Source organism: Bufo gargarizans, chromosome 8, assembly GCF_014858855.1.
Source record: "Bufo gargarizans isolate SCDJY-AF-19 chromosome 8, ASM1485885v1, whole genome shotgun sequence".
Lineage (NCBI taxonomy): Eukaryota > Metazoa > Chordata > Amphibia > Anura > Bufonidae > Bufo > Bufo gargarizans.
Genome location: NC_058087.1, coordinates 111,479,043 through 111,489,166, shown reverse-complemented (window position 1 = coordinate 111,489,166; position 10,124 = coordinate 111,479,043). Strand labels below are relative to the sequence as shown.

Below are 10,124 nucleotides of genomic sequence, written 5' to 3'. Positions count from 1 at the left end.
ATTTTTTTTTTAAGTAAAAAATAAATAAATAAACTTTCCCATGATAACACATAAAGAAAAAATATATTATTTATTAAAGCGCCATTCATTCCATAGCGCTGTACATATGATAAGCGGTGCACATACATAACAGACAATTGCACTAATCATAAACAAGATGAGTTACAAACTGGTACAGCAGGAGAGAGGGCCCTGCCCGTGAGGGCTTACAGTCTACATGGTATGGGAGAAGGACACAGTAGGTGTGGGTTAAGTTGGTCATGGCGGTATAGAGGCAGCAGGGTCACTGGTTGTAGGCTTGTCTGAATTGGTGGGTTTTCAGGTTTCTTTTGAAGGATTCCACTGTAGGTGAGAGTCTGATATGTTGGGGCAGCGAGTTCCAGAGTATGGGGGATGCACAGGAGAAATCTTGGAGTCGATTGTGGGAAGAGGAGAGGAGAGGAGAGAAGGAGGTCTTGGGAGGATCAGAGAGTGCGTGTGGGGATGTATCGGGGAAAGTAGCTCAGAGATGTAGGGAGGGGACAGGTTATGGACGGCCTTGTATGTGTTTTAGTACTTTGAAGTGGATTCGTTGGGCAATGGGGAGCCAGTGAAGGGATTGGCAGAGGGGAGAGGCAGAGGAGTTATAAGGTGAGAGGTGGATTAGTCGGGCAGCAGAGTTGAGGATAGATTGGAGGGGTGCGAGAGTGCTAGATGGAAGGCCACAGAGGAGAATATTGCAGTTGTCTAGGCGGGAGATAATGAGGGCATGTACGAGCATTTTCGCGGATTCAAAGTTAAGGAAAAGCACGGATGCGGGAGATGTTTTTGAGTTGAAAGCGGTGGAAAGGGCTTGGACGTGCGGTCGGAAGGAAAGGGCAGAATCTAAGGTCACTCCAAGGCAGCGGGCTTTGTTGACTGGGCATAATCTGCAGCCATTGATCGTGATAGATAGGTCTGTTGGGGGGGTTGAGCAAGATAAGATTATGAATTCTGTCTTATTCATGTTAAGTTTAAGAAAGCGAGAGGCGAAGAAGGATGATATAGAAAATAAACATTGTGGGATTCTTGATATTAAGGTGGTGATGTCTGGACCAGAGAGGTAGATTTGTGTGTCATCAGCATAGGAGTGATACTGGAAGCCATGGGACTCTATGAGCTGTTCCAGGCCAAAAGTGTAGATCGAGAAGAGCAGGGGTCCTAGGACAGAGCCTTGCGGGACACCAACAGAGAGGGCATGAGACGAGGAGGTGGTGCGGGAGTGGGAGACGCTAAACGTCTGGTCTGTGAGGTATGATGTGATCCAGGAGAGCCAGGTCAGTGATGCCAAGAGATGAGTTTGCAACAGAAGGGAGTGGTCAACAGTGTCGAAGGCAGAGGACAGGTCAAGGAGAAGGAGGACCGAGTATTGTTTCTTGGTTTTGGCTGTCAGTAGGTCATTGGTGACTTTGGTAAGGGCAGTCTCGGTCGAGTGGTGAGTTCGGAAGCCAGATTGTAGGCGGTGAAAGAGGGAGCAGGAGGAGAGGTGGGAGGACAGTTCTGAATGGACATGTTGTTCAAGTAGCTTTGAGGCATATGGAAGAAGTGATATGGGGCGATAACTGGACAAGGAAGATGGGTCAAGTGAAGGCTTTTTAAGGATGGGTGTAATGGTAGCATGTTTAAAAGCAGAGGGGAAGACACCAGAGTTTAGTGATAGATTGAAGAGATGAGTTAGGGCTGGGATAAACACTGCGGTGAGGTTAGGGATGAGGTGGGATGGGATCGGGTCAAGTGCACAGGTGGTGAGATGTGATCGGGAGAGTAAAGTGGAGATTTTTTCTTCTGTAATGGTGGAGAAGCGGGTTTTGGGGGGAGAGGACCGAGCTGTTGTGTAGAGGGTCTGTGGGGACTCTGTAGTAAAGCTTTCTCTGATGTGGACTATCTTTTGTTTGAAATATTTGGCAAAGTCCTAAGCTGAGAGGAGAGGGTGGGGACGCTGGGGGGCGGAGAAGGGAGTTAAAAGTGCTAAAAAGTTGTTTAAGGCTGTGTGACGAGGAAGATATGAGAGATGAGAAGTAGGCCTGTTTTGCATCAGCGAGTGAGGATTTGAATATGAGAAGGGATTGCTTGTATGCAGTGAAATGATCTTTAGAAGGGGATTTTTTCCATTGCCGCTCAGCAGCCCTGGAAGCTTGTCTGAGTTTCTTGGTCAGGTTGGTGTGCCAGGGTTGTCTGATTTTTCCAGATTTTATGTGTGAGGGGGGCAACAGTGTCTAGAGCTGTACTTATTGTGGTGTGTTATAGGGTGGTAGCAGCTTCTGGGTCTTGGAGGCAACAGATGGTAGAGAGTGGGAGAAGAGAGTCAGAAAGCAAGTGAAAGTCGAGATGTTTAAGGTTCCTGCGGGGGTGTGCTGGTGTGTGGACCGGGGGGGCTACAGAAGAGACCAGTGAAGAGAAGGTGAGTAGGTTGTGGTCGGATAGGGGGAGAGGCGAGTTAGATGGGGAGCAAAAGCGGGTAAAGATCAGATCCAGAGTGTGACCATCTCTGTGGGTGGGAGCTGAAGACCACTGTGATAGGCCAAAGGAGGAAGAGAGCGACAGGAGTTTAGAGGTGGCAGGTGTCAACAGGGATGTTGAAGTCACCCATGATGATAGTGGGGATGTCGGCAGAAAGAAAGTGTAGTAGCCAGGTGTTAGTGGTCAAGAAATATATGGTGGCTGGGCCTGGAGGGTGGTAAATGACTGCTACTTGAAGGTTGGAGGGAGAGTAGATGCGAACAGAGTGTACTTCAAATGAGGTGAGTGTAATGGAGGGTGGCAGTGGAGTTGGGCTGTAGGAGCAGGTGTCTGATAGGAGAAGACCAACTCCTCCACCATGTTTGCAGCCGGGGCGGGGGGTGTGAGTGAATTGAAATCCACTATAAGAGAGTGCAGCAGGGGAGGAGGTGTCTGAGGGTGTCAGCCATGTTTCTGTGAGACCCAGAAAGGAAAGGTTTTAAGAGATGAACAGTTCATGAATGTACGACAGTTTGTTACGGACAGAGCGCGCGTTCAATAGTGATCCTGCAAGAGGAACCAAAGGGGCAGGGGGCAGAGGAATGGTAACTAGGTTTAAGGGGTTGCAGAATTTTGCAGAAGGAGATTTGTAGTGGGACATGGAGGTGATAGTGGGGATTTGCTGAGGGGGTCCTGGATTTGGAGATATCACCAGCAGTAAGGAGAAGCAGAGAAAGTGTTAATAGATGAGAATAGGAGAGGGCATGAGGTGTCTGTGTGTGTTTGGGAAGGAAGTGTTTGTTTGCAAACAGGTTTGTGCAAGTGGTCAGATGAGAAGGTAAGATGGAAGAAGAGATGAATAGTGCCTTGCTGGGTGAATGGATGTGGGGGTATTTCAGGAGGTTGTGGTAAAGTAGCAGGAGTAAGAGGAAAAATGTAAACATGGTTAGCATTGATTATGTCTGGATTTACCTGTGGTATGTATATATATGTATGTGTGTGTGTGTGTGTGTGTGTATGTGTGTGTGTGTGTGTGTGTGTGTGTGTGTATATATATATATATATATATATATATATATATATATGCGCATATGCGAGAGATGTATATATGTGTTACGCGAAAACTCAAACGCAGCCATCCATTTCAACGAAACTTGGTATACACATCCCTTGCTACCAGCAAATAAATCTTGTGGTGGTTTCTGCTCTCTAGGACGTACCGTTCCAGAGATGGTCCTAAAAAGTGACCTGCTGCCCTTCACTTAAATCCTAACTGCCATACCCACGGTCACATGTTCCTTATCAGCCAGTAGTAGCTCGCAGGTCCTACACCAGGTTTCCATAACAACTGATCACAGGTGCCGTTGTCTGGGAAGAGAAGTCTGTTTGGAAGTGAGTCCTTACGAATCACAGCCAGGGTTGAGAACAGAAGGCCAGACAACTCTACTTGACTAATCAGAGGCGAGCTCAAGTTACAGAATGGGAGGGGATTGCTTACTTTGTGTGCCGGCTGGTGTGACAGACTAGTAAAGCAGTAACGGCCAGGGTTGAGAACTACATCAACTCTACCGACTAATCAGAGGCGGGCATAAGTTAAACAAAGGGAGAGTACATTGTGTGCAGGCTGGTGACACAGACCAGTAAAGCAGTATCCAGCCAGCGGTCTGACAGGAGGAGCGGTTCACACTTCACTGGCTGTGCTATAACAACGGCAAAACTTGGTGAAACTACAACTTCCAGCATGTGTGACATAATAGTAGTTCGACATCGCAGTGTGGGTCCGATCCCCTCAGTGAGTATTGAGCCGTTCGCCCCGATGCCCCCCCCCCCCCACCCCCCACTTTTCAGGATGACCAAGAGGGAGAAGTTAATATTCAGTGGCCTGACACCCCTTCCCACCCCCTCCCACACACCCACATCCCTCCTCTCCCCCGCAATTCATCATGATGACCGAGCGGTTTAGTAGATTGTCAGCCGTTACAGCTGACATCAGTGGGTGTCTGCTATTTAACCCCTTCCATGCTGCTGTATGGAAGGAGTCGTTCCCCCCCCCCCCCCCCCAATTTCTGGTGCTGCACTGCTGTCAGTATCCAGAATCCTCATAACAGAGGGAGCTCCCCCCTCCCATCACACGCCCTGCTGTGGCAGCGTCCGAAGGTTACCATGGCAACTGGACACCACACACTGGCATCCAGGCTTGCCATGGTATGTAAGGGTCCATTCACACGTCCGTTGTTTGTTTCCTGATCTGTTCAGTTTTTTGCTGACCAGATCTGGACCCATTCATTTTCAATGGGTCCTGAAAAAAAACCGACAGCACAATGTCAGATTTTTTTTCAGGACCCATTGAAAATGAATGGGTCCAGATCTGGTCCAGATCTGTTCAGCAAAAAACGGAACAGATCAGGAAAGAAGCAACGGACGTGTGAATGGACCCTAAGTAAGCCTCACAGAGTCCTGCCAGAGGCAGCAGTCTGATCAGGCTTACGATGAATGAAATACACTGCGGTACACTATACAGTGTATTGTAGAACCATCAGACCCACTAAATCTTCAAGAACAAAGTGAGTCTGAGTCCAAAAAGTTAAAAATAAAAAAAAAATTAACTTTTTCCAATATATGCACATTTGTAATTGGTTAAAAATTATATAAATTTGCAATAAATACCCCAGCAACGCCGGGTCATCAGCTAGTTGTAAATAAAAATTGAAAAAAGAAAGACCTATTGGGTATTGCTGCGTCCATAACTACCTGCTCTATAAAAATATCACACGATCCACCCAGTCACCTGAATGCCGTAAAATTTAAATACATTTAAAAAAGTATACATATTGGGTGTTGCCACATCAAATATCACATGACCTAACCCCTCAGGTGAACACCGTAAAAAAAAAAAAAAAAAAAAATGCAATTTTCCAGGACGTCCCTCCATGACAGCACCACTGGAGGATGTCGTATTGATCTCTGTAGGGACAGGAAGTGAGAGAGATTAAAAGGCTTCGCCCTGCCCCCAATCTCCAGGGATAGGGAAGCAGAGATTTGTTCTGCTTAGGGATGAAGTCTAAACAAATATCCCTGTAAAAGGGGAAAGGGCCGGGTTGAGTCGGGGGATCTTGCCTCTCCTCTTTGTTCCCCCCCCCCCCCCCCTTTTTATTATCAGAGAAGATGCATCCAGGCAAGAGCTGCAGTAGCGGGGACACCAATGCCGCTTCTCCAGATAGGGCTCTCTGTGGCGGCTCCTTTCTCTCCTTAGGCCTCCGGCTTGGCGGCGGGTGGGTATGGTATGGATGAATCTGGATGTAGCACATTCGGGACGCCAGTGTGTGGAGGGCTAGCACTAGAGAGGAGTCCGGCGTTCACGTCGGGAAAAATATGGCGGCTCTCAGAACAAGGGTCTCATTAGGATTCGACTCTTCCTTAGGGAATTGAGTCCCCCAAGGAGAGGAGGAGGATGAGCTGCGCGACCGCAGGGGGTGGACCTTGTAAGGTAGGACCATTTTATAAGAGTCTAAAACCATACAGGATAGGGATCGACCGATTTATCGGTTTGGCCGATATTATCGGCCGCTATTCCTGTTTTTGCAAGTTATCGGTATCGCCATCTAAACTGCCGATACCACCGATAATGCTTACGCCGCACGCGCCCGCCCGAAGTCTGAGTCCGGCCATGTCTTTTCGGCTGCCAGTGCCACTGCCAACTATCGCGGGAGTACAGGAGAGACTACGCTTGTGGGCGTGCCTGCCTGCAACGTGCCCAATGAAACTCCATAGCAGACGCTGACGTCATCGGAGGCGGTCAGCGTGTACTAGGCAGAGGCGAGAACCAGAGTGCCTGCGGCTGCCATTACAGTCTACTCTACACTCTATACAGTTGTGCCATGGTAAAAATAAATGAGCGCCGTCATGTTACCTGCAAACAATGATTCTGAATCGCCTTATATACCTCAGACTCATATACTCTTATACAGTGTGTTTGTACATGTAGTCTATACCTCGACCGTGCTACATCATACACAGTGCCACATTATATAGTATGTAATTGTATTGTAATGTGTGTGGTGTATGATGTAGTATGAGGTATATATAATACATATAACACACTGTATATGTGTTATATGAGGTATATGATAGGTATACTATTATCAGGTATATAAGGACTCTAAGGGGTGTATGACTGAGGTATGATATAAAACACTGTATATGTGTAATATAATGAGGTATTAAGGACTTCTTATATACCTCATTATATTACACACATAGTGTTATATATCATATACCTCAGTCATACGGTCATACACTCCTTAGAGTCCTTATATACCTGATAATATACCCATCATACTGTTATATACCTCATATATAACACATATACAGTGTGTTATATATGTATTATAATAGGACAGGTTATATATTTTTTTGCGGGGCCATGGAACGGAGCAAAGGATGCGGACAGCACACTGAGTGCTGTCTGCATCTTTTGCGGCCCCATTGAAAGTAATGGGTTTGCATCTGAGCTGCCAAAACTGCGGCTCGGATGCGGACCAAAACAGCTGTGTGCATGAGGCCTAATAAGTGTATGAGGTTTAACACACTGTATATGTGAGGTATATATTTATAATATACCTCATTATATTATACATATACAGTTACAGTGTGATAGAGATATATATATATATATATATCTCAGCTCATACTACATCATACACTCCAGTGACTCCACCTCACAAGCTTTTATTGTTTACTCCCCCCTCAGTTCCACATATTTCTTGCGCACGCCGCATTGTTTCTTAATCTGTACTGTTCCTAAAAGGCGAATAGCACTAGTAGTCATGTTACCCTCTTCTTTCAATGCAGGTGGATGCACAAAGAAAAAATAAAAGTATAGTTTGGGACTATTTTAGTCAACCCACCCCAGGACGGGCAATGTGCAACACATGCAAAATCAATGTGAGCATGGGATCTGCAACTGCAAAAACAAAGAATACATCAAATCTTTGGACCCATCTAAGAATTAATTATGTTGAATTATTTAATGACTCACAAAAAGAAAGGGAATCATCTCAAACACCAACTTTACTCCAGCCAAAAATAAAAGAACTATTTCAGAAACACACAAAGTGGCAAAATTCCGATGAAAGATCCCAACTTCTGGACAGGGCAATCAGAGATGGTGGTTACGGATAACCAGCCATTTCCAATGGTGTCTGACTCTGGCTTTAAGCACTTGATGTCCATAGTTGAGCCAAGGTACACACTGAAAAATGAAAAGTTTTACAGAACGGAAATGCTGCCAAAGATTCATCACAAGGTGGTTCAGAAAGTGAAACCAATGTTACAACCAGAGGACGCTGGCAATTCACTCTCATTCACTACTGGCTGCTGGTCTGGATCAACAGAATCGCTAATGAGTCTTGCGTGTCACTTCATTGATAATGGATGGACATTAAAGGCATGCTTGATGAATGGGGGAGAGCCAAAGATCGAGTGCCGCTTGTTCTTCGAGAAAGCGGAGCAAACATGGTGAAAGGAATGAAGCTTGCTGAAGTGTCAGATCTCGGCTGCATGGCACACACCCTGTAACTTGTAGTAAATGATGGTCTGTCAAGCCAGAGAGCTGTGATCGACATAATTGCCATGCTAAAGGCTAAAGAAGTGCGCAATCGATTTCCACCATTCATTCATTGCCAAGCACCGACTGAGGTGCATTCAGTCAGACCTTGGCCTGCCCCAAAACAGCCTGATTCAGGCTGTTCCAACACGGTCGAACTCCACGCTTCATATGCTACAAAGAATGCTGGAACAAAAGCGAGCTCTTAGCATCTACGCTGGTGAACATGGAGGATATTCTTGCCCTAATGCTGATCAGTGGGAGATTGTAGCAAATCTGATTCAGGCCCTCCTCCCAATAGATGAAGTGACCCTAGAGGTTAGCCATAACGACTCAAGTGTGTCCTCTGTCATTCCATGTGTGAGTGCTGAAGATGCTTCTTCAAGAGAATGAAGGGCCCACTACACATGGCATTAAAACGCTTAGGGAGGTCATGAAGGAAAGCCTCAACAAACGTTTTTTGAACTATGAAGAGAATATAAATGTAGTGTTGGCATGTCTTTTAGATCCTCGATTCAAACATCATGCTTTCTCTTCTGATAATGTATTGAGCAAGGCAAAAGAATGGCTGACAGAAGATATGCAAAGGGAGTTGCAGGTTCTAGAAACTACACATCTGGAACAGCCTGATGTTACTAGTCTGAAAGAACCTAGTACTACTAGTCTGGAAGAGCAGGATGATGATGCCACAGAAACATACAAATTACCAAAAAGGGAAAACACATGGAAAAAGGCTTAAACATGGGCAAATTGATGCCATGTTCAGCGTTTTTATTGGGGCCTCATGTAGAGGATTCTCTAACTATACCAAAAGTCTGCCTTAATGATGAGCTTCATCTTTATTTGAAAGAACCAGTGATCAATAGAAAGGCCAATCCACTTGAGTGGTGGAAAGAAAATGAGGCACGCTTTAAAACCCTTGCTTCTCATGCCAGAAGATACCTTTGCTCTCCACCCTCCTCTGTACCTAGTGAGCGTGTTTTTAGTGACGTGTCAGCAATCTACGAAAGAAACAGAAGCCGTTTAACAGGAGAACATGCAGAAATGTTGTGCTTTCTGCACTACAATGTATTCCTTCTCAACTGGAAGTATTGAAGAAATTCTAAATATTCTCTCATTGTGTACCAAGGCGGGTTCTCGGCACATATGTGAAAGGATAAATTCCAGCACTGGATAAATTTACCGTTGCACTTGCATTGTATTTATTTTTAATTTCATATCACAGGTTTCATCTTGTGGACATCACCTCCCACCATAACAGGTTGACATGTTTCGAATGTCCAGGAGGTTACAACTAAGGGTATTTTCACACTTTCGTTTTTCATTTCCGGCATAGAGTTCCATCACGGGGGCTCTATACAAGAAAAGAAGTGATCAGTTTTATCCCCATGCATTCTGAATTGAGAGCAATCCGTTCAGGATGTCTTCAGTGCAGTCTTTTTGACTGATCAGGACAGAGATAAAACCGCAGCATGCTACAGTTTTATCTCCGGCCAAAAAAACTGGCGACGGAACTGCCTACTGGATTCCTGCAAGTAGCCTAAGAACGCTACAGTTTGAAACATGTCAACCTGTGGTAGTGGGAGGTGAATCAGGTGATGTCCACATTTGAACATTGTTGTTCTTGTTAGTTGTTACCTTTTGACTGATATTTAAAAGAAAAAGAAGTGGTACAATTTGTTGTATTTGACTCATCATGAAAACCGACCTAAAGGAGTGGGTCAAATATATTACAAATAATACTAATAGTACTAAGATGGTCCAAAAATAGCATAATTTTATTAGAAAATCACAAGAAGACACATCATTGACAGAGGTCACACAAAGACGATTAATACAGGTCACTATACATATTGGTTTTTAATATGTATGTATTGTGACCTGTATTAATTGTCTTTGTGTGGCCTCTGTCAATCATGTGTCGTCTTGTGATTTTCTAATAAAATTATGCTATTTTTGGACCATCTTAGTACTATTATTATTTGCAATATATTTGACCCACTCCTTTTAGGTCGGTTTTCATGTTCTAATCAGGGGTGGGCCCTGAATTTTGTTTGGGCTA

General features: G+C 45.1%; 1 pseudogene; it reads left to right on the top strand.

Moving 5' to 3' along the window:
- The first annotated feature begins 7,327 nt into the window (after positions 1-7,327).
- Positions 7,328-9,033, top strand: LOC122945834 (annotated as a pseudogene).
- Positions 9,034-10,124: the final 1,091 nt, after the last annotated feature.